The sequence below is a fragment of the Myotis lucifugus genome, unplaced genomic scaffold (genome assembly GCF_000147115.1).
Source record: "Myotis lucifugus unplaced genomic scaffold, Myoluc2.0 scaffold_2758, whole genome shotgun sequence".
In the NCBI taxonomy this organism is placed as follows: domain Eukaryota; kingdom Metazoa; phylum Chordata; class Mammalia; order Chiroptera; family Vespertilionidae; genus Myotis; species Myotis lucifugus.
In genome coordinates, this window is record NW_005873806.1 from 1 (window position 1) to 9,072 (window position 9,072).

Here is a 9,072-nt window from a genome sequence, read left to right on the forward strand (position 1 = left end):
GACTAGAAGGAAAAAGTAGCCCCAGTGCTCTCTTTAATGGAAATAGGGAGAACTATGGAAGGACCATATTTAGCACAAGTTCATGAGCAGAATGAATGGAAACCACAGGATCACTATTGATGTAAATATCAGCATATTTTTTCATGATCCCCAATGGGAGTGCTCACCAGGGCAATTGAAATGATAGAGACATAGAGGCAGGGTAGTGACTGATGTGAATGTAAAAGAATATGGATGCTACAACGTTTGCAGTCCTGTGTCCTTCCAAATCAACTCTATTACAATGTGTGTCTTCACCCTCAGCACAGTGTAGGAACCGAGGCAGTCAGAGATTTTTACAACTTCACACTCAGAAGTGGTTCTGAGTTTACTGCCAATGAACACTGACCAAACTCTTTTTTTTTAAGTTCACTCCTTTGAAACTTGCCCGTGATGGCTTAGGGAAGCACAGGGACAAAGTGCATCTGGATGAAGAGAAAGCAATCCATGCTGACTGAACCCTGTGGTTATTTCCTAACAATCCCCATCCCTATCCATCAGCCCTGGAAAATCCCCCAGATTAATTGGCACCCTGTGATTTCCTTTTTAGGGACCATCAAGTTTGTCAGGTACCCCTCCAGAACATCTGAATTTGGCTATAGACCTATGATGTTTTTTGACATACAAAATGTGTTGGGAGTGAATCCTGTCCCTACTAACACAAGAGCCTGGAACCAGAGACTGAAAGTGTCTCTGTTCATTGCTACTAACATGTAGCAGTTACCTACACGGTGTCTGCACCACTATCCTGGTCCCAGGAGAACCAGGGAGCACATGTGGCATGAAAAAGAAAGATACCTTCTTTAGTATAAGCCACTGAAGCTTTGGAGCTGTTTGGTACTATAACATATAGCTGATAGATCCTCCATTTCCCCAAATGGTGGGCAGAGTATGACATAACCTGCGGCCTGGAAATACCTGAGTACCTAACCAAGCACCTTATATGGACTATACATTGAAACACCACTCAACATCTGCCAAATACCCTAAGCTCTTGTTGCTATATGGACCATACATTAAGCTACCAATCAGCGTGAGCTGAGTACACTAAGCCCCCATTCCTTCCCATTCTGCCCCTCAAAAGGATGCCCACCTCTGCATGAGTTGCTGTTCTCCCATTGTGAGACAGCCCTGCAGGTCTGTTTCCCCTAATAAAGCCTGTAGTCTTAGTTTTCAGCTTCCAACTGTTCTTACACTAGCCAGTCCTAATGAGTATGCAATATGAGGGTCTTACATTAGAAATCTGAGCTCTATTATTAGAAACACTTGGGTTGCCTTCCAGCCCTGCCTTTATTTAACTCTACAATCAGGAAATTTATGTAAAGCCTCTGAGCCTCAATTTACTCTTCATAAAAGCTCAAGTTGTAGGACTAACTGACATAATAATGCATGTAAAGCATTGAATTCCAGGCCTGGCACCTGTAGTAAACATTCGGTAGTTACTAGCTCCCTAGATTCATGAGGTTTATTGACTACAAACATTCTAACTATGTATGGAATGGAAACTTTTTGTTCTTTGTACCATTTCAAATTTTGTTTTTAAACAAATAAAATTGGGTTATAGCCTGATTTGTCTCTTAATAATGTGATATTTTTATATTAAAAATAAAAATACTGACAGCTGGAATAGCTCAGATACTTGGTCATCTTCCCATGCACAGAAAGGTTTCTGGTTCAATTCTTTGTGGGCACAAGCCAGGTGTACTGGCTGGATTCCCAGTGGGAGGGTGAGAGGTCGACGGGAGGCAGCTGATCCTTATTTTGCTCTTTCCTGTCCCAACCTCTCTCTCAAAAATCAAATTAAGTAATCATTGAAATAATACTTTTTACCTCAAGGAGCACTCAGAGTTGCATGGAATCTGAAATAATATCTCCAAACAAAAAATCGTAGGGAGACAACAATCCCCACAAACTACCAACAGCCACACAAGCCTAATGTGGTCATATCCCAGCACCACTCTGGCTCCCAAACACCAATAATCACAATGGTCAGTGAGTGAATGGGTACCTATTTACACCTGGGAGGCCTGGGAAGCTATATTACCCATAGGGCTATGTCCCTAATGATGGCTGGGTTTAGCCAATGAAAGCCCAGGAGAGGCATATTATCCAGCTATGTGTGGGTGAGGTTGGGATTTTCTGTGTCTTTTCCAGATGCTCATGTTGATCTCTTTGGACTGTTCACAGAGACTGTGGCTTCCCAGATCCAGGCCTCTAGTAGGAGAAGGCATCAGAGGCAGTATCTCCCTATGCAGTGGTGTGTGTGAGGTTTGCTGAGCTCCAACACACCAGAATTGGGGCTTTTGTGACTCGCGGATTCCTCTCTGCTTACAGAGTCCAAGGCAGCTTCACCGGATTTAACCCTCCAGCCTGGGGTGTGGGCACCTCTGGGGTCTTGCAGTCCAGGTCCCAGTGTCCAGAATAGTGAGTAGCTCATGTGTGACAAAAGGTGTGATGGAGAAAGAGGTTAACAGGCTGCAATACCTCCATGTAAGGACGTTGTGGTGTAACTGACCCAGGAGGATTTGGGAAACCCATGACCTGTTCTGTGTCTACAAGTAACAAAGAAGATGAGGGAAAATTTTGCATAAGGAGTTTTACTTTCATTCTCAAGATACTCGGGCCATGGATGGTACTGACCAAAAGAGGGACATTGTGTGAGGTAGTTTTTTAAACTTTCCCCAAAGCAGCTCAGAAGAAGAACAGACTAGAAGAGAGATGATAGCAGTTAGGGACAGGAAGCAGAAGTCCTGTGAAAGATAAGGTAACTGGAAAGAGTGTGCACTGAGGTTTGAGCCTTGAAGTAATCCAGTTATTTCCAGGACACGTGGCCCTGTTGGCTGGGAAAGGGTACTGAGAAGTCTGAGCCCATGGATCCAGGGTCTCAACAGATCTTCCTCTTAACACAGATTCCTGCTAATGCAGAGTGGTTTAAGGGTACTGCTTTGTGGAACTGATATCAGTTCCACACTCTTACGACTTCTGAGATAGTGGTGTCCTGGAATTGTCTTGCCTCTCCTCTAGCCCTTCTATCTTGGGAGCTTGATGAGACACCAAGCCCAGAATTGTAAGTACATGTCTAGGATTGTATGTAGTGTTCCCAGTTTTTGGCAAACAGTGGAATCGGATGTGAGAGGTCCTTGCAGGCATAGATTCCTATATATGCAAAGGCTGCCTTAGAGTGAAGACTGAGCTCATTCAGGAACCAACTGGTGTCCTTTAAAAAATTTTTTTACTGGTTTCAGAGATGAAGGGAGGAGATATTGAAATAACAGTTATCAGAGAGAATCACTGATAGGCTGCTTCCTGCACGCCCCCCATTGGGAATTGTGCCCGAAATCCTGGCATGTGCCCCTGACTGCAATCAAACCCGAGACCCTTCAGTTCATAGGCCAGTGCTCTATCCACTGAGTCAAATCATTGGGGAGATTTACTTTTATTGTGTCCACTTTTTAAAATAGGAACTGATAACAATGAGACCGGAGTGAGGTCTTGAGGAGCTTTGTGATACCTTTGGAGTCTCTTCTGGAGGTGATGAGAGTAATGGAAGATTTGGAGCAGCAGAGACAGTCCATCTGACCCAGATCTCATTAAACTTCCTGTGGCTGAAGCATAACAAACCATATGGGTGTGAGGAAGGTGTAGAAAAACTAGGATGGAAGCTGCTGTGGTAGTTTTGGTGAGCGTGATGATTAGTGGCCCATCATGGTGACTGTGGAAGTGAAATAAGCAGTTGGATTCTGGTTCGGTGTTTGAGGTGGGGCCAACTGGATTTTCTAATTTGGAGGTTGAGAGAGAGGTAAGAGCCAGGGATGACTTGAAGGTTTGCATTTGGCAGCTGGAGGTATGGATGCACCATCAACTGAGATGCAGATATTTCGAGTAGAAGTTTGATGTTCATTGGGGATACCAAACTTTTATTTTTTATCTGTTATAGTGTGAGACATTTCAGAGAGCAGCTCATGAGCATCTGGAACTCTGAGGAGCAGTTCAAGATGAACACTTCTTTAAAAGACACGATTTTATTGACCAGGGTGGAGTTGTAGATCATCTATTTTAAAAACAAAACAAAAACATTTCTCTGTTTAATTGGCGAGGAAAGAGCAATTAAAACAAAATGGGACTGCAGCTGTTGTATATTTACTTGTGAATCACACAGCAGGACTGTGTTGAGAGCCTTGTTGTGGCCTGCGGTGTGGTCATCAGTCTGGTTGATTTACATATGGGAATGAGTGGTCATCTATGAGACTTACTGGACATGGCATAGAGGGCCACAGGTGATGGGACTTGAGTAAGGCTGCACCTGGTGAAGGGACATCAAGTGCAGCACCAGAAGAGATGGGCTCTGGATATCTGTCCTAGAAAGAAGCTATGGAGAGGCCCTCATTTGTGACCCTAAGGAATAGACTCCACAAATTTCTTTAACACTATTTTCCTCAGAAAGTTCAGGATGTGCCTGGGAGCCAGGAGTCTTACAGACAGCTTAATGGGTCCCACTTGCTGTTTCTCTCCCTGGGAGGCTGACTATAGCTAGATCCATGTCTTCCACCTCTACACGGTTCCTCCAGGTAAAGGTCTTGGATGACTTCCCATGCCAGGTTATGGTCTTTACTCACATGAACCCTGGGCTGTTCTTGTAAGACCCTCCTTCAATTGTTGTTTGTACTATTACCTTCCCTGAATACTATTGCAAGTGGAATTATTCTGGACCAGGGCTGGCAGGTCACCTCTGTCATCTTTCATTAACACTTAGAGTATTTAAATTTTATGTATTTATGGAGAAGGTGGTAAGGGAGAACCCTAGTTTCTTCCCCCCACATCGTGCACATTTAGGATGTTCTCAGAAGAGGCCTGGCCAAGATGACTGGCAACTAGCAGAATACATGACACAAGAGCTGTGCTCAAATTATACCAGGAACCAGAATGATTTCATCAGTGTTCAGATGCAGGTGCCACTGACTACACCTCATTTTTACCTTTCCTTTCACATATTTTACACTTTCTGACTTGTCCTTTCACCTGTGTCTTCCTGGCTTCAGTCTATGTTCACCATTGTGGCATTTTTACAGCACCTGTTCCCCTGCACCGCTGACTCTGCAGTATTCTTCAACATTGACCTGCACATGTGTTATGACGTGAACATACATACTTAAGTAGGTTTCAAACCCCAGCTACTCTTTTGTTGAATTTTTTTTGGAATAAGGCATAAGCAAAATTCTGCGGAGCTTGCCTATGTCACCTGCAGACAAGCCCTATGAACACTTTATGATCTTCAGAGTCCCAGAATTCAAGAATCATCTTATTAATTCTTCCTGCACATCTCTTCTTTTCAGAAAATTGCATGGAGCCAAGGTGTAATGGGAAAAACACCGTTGTAATGCAACTTCCCCCTGTCACCAGAGTCATCATTCATTTCCTCACCATTTTTCTGTTTTCAGGTTGTTGGCATCAAAAGTATGATGATGAGGCCTGTTCTGAGCAGAGCGTATCTGTAGGAGGAGAGTCACAGGTCATGTTTTCCAGAAGAGCTCCAGCCACCCAGAAGACCCATCTCTGTAAAGGGTGTTTCTCAGTGTTAAAAGATATTTTGCACCTGACTGAGTTACAAGCAGCATACTTTGAGCACAAAGTCTTCTTCAATGAGGCATGTATGAGAGACTTCTATTTCAGTGCAAACCCTCACCAGCAACAGCGGGATGCCAGTGGAGAGACATCCTGCAAAGAAACTATGGACAGGCCCTCATTTGTGACCAGCTGCAGCTTCTATTTATCAGAGGTTCCTTCAAATTGCAGGGAGGTTGCAGAAGATATCCAAGCTCCCTCAGACCTTCTCCAGCACCAGGCCACCCTCAACACTGAGGATCCACACTGTGGCAGTGAGGTTTCACAGGTATTCTTCAGTGGAAAAAGTCATCACCAGTGGGGAGAAAGTGAAAAAGCTGCCATTCACAACCAGAAAGTTGCTGAATCATAGCGTGTATTTTCTGGAGAATGGATTTATGAGTGTAACAAATGTAGGAATATTTTTAGACAAATCTTTAATCTTATTCCACATAAGAGAGTTCACACTGGAGAAAAGCGGTATGAGTGTACTGAATGTGGGAAAACTTTCAGTCAGAGCTCTAACCTCATTCAACATCAGAGAATTCACACTGGAGAAAAGCCTTCTAAGTGTTGTGATGGTGGGAAGTTTTTCAGATGTAAGTCTGATGTCAAAATACACCAGCTAGTTCACATGGTTGAAAAGCCTTATGAGTGTAGTGAATGTGGAAAATCTTTTAGGCAAAATAGTCACTTCCTTTTCCACAAGCAAGTGCACACTGGGGAAAAGCTTTATGAGTGTACAGACTGTGGGAAATCTTTTAGCGAAAAATGTTGCCTTATAAGACACCTGAGACTTCACACTGGGGAAAAGCCTTAAATGTGTAGGGAATGTTTCATTTTACTTACTCAGAATAACAGCACTGAAGGAGACTCTATCTTACACATTTACCTTAATATAATCCCTTTTTATCAGGACATACACTCTGCTAGATTCCCCGTGAGTTTCAGGTACAAGTGAGGCTTGAAGGAGCTGCTTGAACTGCTATCCTGCCCAGGTCTAATATCTGATTGATGTCACTGTGAGTGATTACGGCTGAAGTGATTTCTCCTCTACCACTTGCTCACCTGAACATTGTGAACCAGTCACAAACCCTGCATGCTCTCTTGTGCTTAAGAAAATTCTGAATATTCTGAACTCTTGGCACGATCTTCATTCCTTTCTCTCTGACTAGGGAATGGGCCTGACCCAGTGTTTGTCCAGAACACTCATCCTCAGCAAAGAAGTGGTACCTCTTTCAGGGAGTTAGTGGTTCTCACATTATGCTGTGATGATTGGCTTATGTTCTATTTCACCAATCTGAACAACGCTGGCGCTGGTTTATGATATTTTTGTAAAGATGCTTTTTTCTGTTGTACCTTTAACTGTGGTGGTTCTATTCACTGCCTGCAATGTTTTGAAAGCCCTGTTGTAAAATGTCAGCATGTAGATGTAAAATGATATTGTGGGGACATCAAACCTTCAGTGCTTCAGAAGGGAGAGCATGATGGCAGAAAGTCACTCTTTTTCCAAAACCGGCTTATTTTGCATTACTGCCGAAGGCCTTGAAAGAAAGATTGCATAACTTTGTGGTTTTAATTTATATCCCAGTACCTTGCTAATTGGTGAGGTCAGTGATCACCTAGAAGAGGAGGTCTTTGCTGTCCTTCTGTGAACAATATGAATTATGTTCTTTGTTCAGAGTATGTGTTACATAAGTCTCAGCAAGTTATAGGGGAACTCCTCTCCACATACTGCTAAGGAGTCATATGCCATGAAGTATGAAATTTCATTCTTGTGATATTTGTTTTAAGACTCTGAGGTTAGACTACTATTGAGACAAAAACCCTGTATTCATAGTGATGGGAAAGACTGAAGTAAATTAGATGGAAAGTGCCTCTTCTGAGTGTAAATCCACAACTGTTTCTGGGCCTGTGGCTTCTGTGACCTTTGTGTACAGACATTCTCAGCACCTCCAAAATGTTTTCCTGTAGCTGAAGTCACTGGCAGAGAAAATAATTTAATGGTTTTGTGGATTCCCCTGGTCTCTAAATGGTGTTCACCTCAAGGCCATTTCTCAGTGTGTAAGAACTCAAGGGTGGAGGAAGGATAATCCTGCAATCAGTACCAGGATGTGACTTTTGTAGCCAGTCAGCATTCCTATTGATTCCCATGGCAGTAGTCTTCACTGCTTGACAATATTTGCTGCCATTGAGGCAATGATGTTCCTCCCAGGAAATGAGAACTGACATGCAATAAAGTGCACTTCTCTAAAGTGTGTTCTATCGGGAGTCTTGACCTAGAGATAAAGCTGTGTCACCACCACAGGTGAAATCATATCTGTCACTATATTCAAAGTGTGGCAAAAGTAGACTTTCTGTTGTGAGTACACAAACCGCACCACTTGTGCTTTTTAAAAAATGTTATTAATAATACCTTTATTTTATTTATTTTTAGGACAAGAGGAGGAAGGAGGAGAGAGAGGGAGAGACAAACATACGTGATCTCTCTCCTGCACACCCCTTACTGGGGACCCAGGCAGGTATGTGCACTGACATGGAATTGAACCAGGATGTTTCAGTGCACTGGATGACACCCTCCCCCCCTCCTTGGGAGCTGAGGTACACAATGAAAGCAAAGTTTATTCCAGTATTTTTATGTATTAATTATTTTTCATACCAACAACTCTAATCCTACATTTCTCACAGTCTACATTTTCCTCCTGCCCTTTTATTATTTCTCTTTCTGACTTTCCCAGTCTTCCATGTATTCATTTTCCATCCTTTACATTATATTAGTTTATATTTTTCCTAATTTTATATGCAATATAAGGTGTGTACTTTTTTATAAATAGTAATTTCCTTAATGTCACAGGTATTTTAAGATCCAATTCAAATATTTATGTGAATATTGAATTTGTTTTATTGCTGGGTAGTATTGTATTCAATTGATAACAAATTTGTTTATTGATCTCTCTATAAAATTTGTTATTTCCAGATTTGGGGTACTATAAATAAATCTGTTTGGAATATTTGTGTTCAGTTATTTTTATAAATAGATCTTTTACTAAGCAAACATCTGCAGTCTAGATTAACGTTGCACATTTTAACATTTGCAGAACTGTGATCTAAAAATGGTCATGCATTTTGCTTTCCCATCCATGCACAGTATATAAAAATTCCAGTTTTATTCAACCCTGCCATCACATTTGGTGGTTAATCATTTTAAATATTAGGCCTAGAATTGCCTATATGTGAAATTACATTCGATAATTCTATTCCATAAGACTTTTTTATGGGAACCAAGATGGCGGCATAGGTAAACACCGGAGACTGCTGCCGCAAACAACCACTTCAAAAATACAACTAAAAGACGGAACAGACATCACCCAGAACCACAGGAAAGCTGGCTGAGGAGAGACTCTTCAACTAGAAGGAAAGAGAACAGCAAAC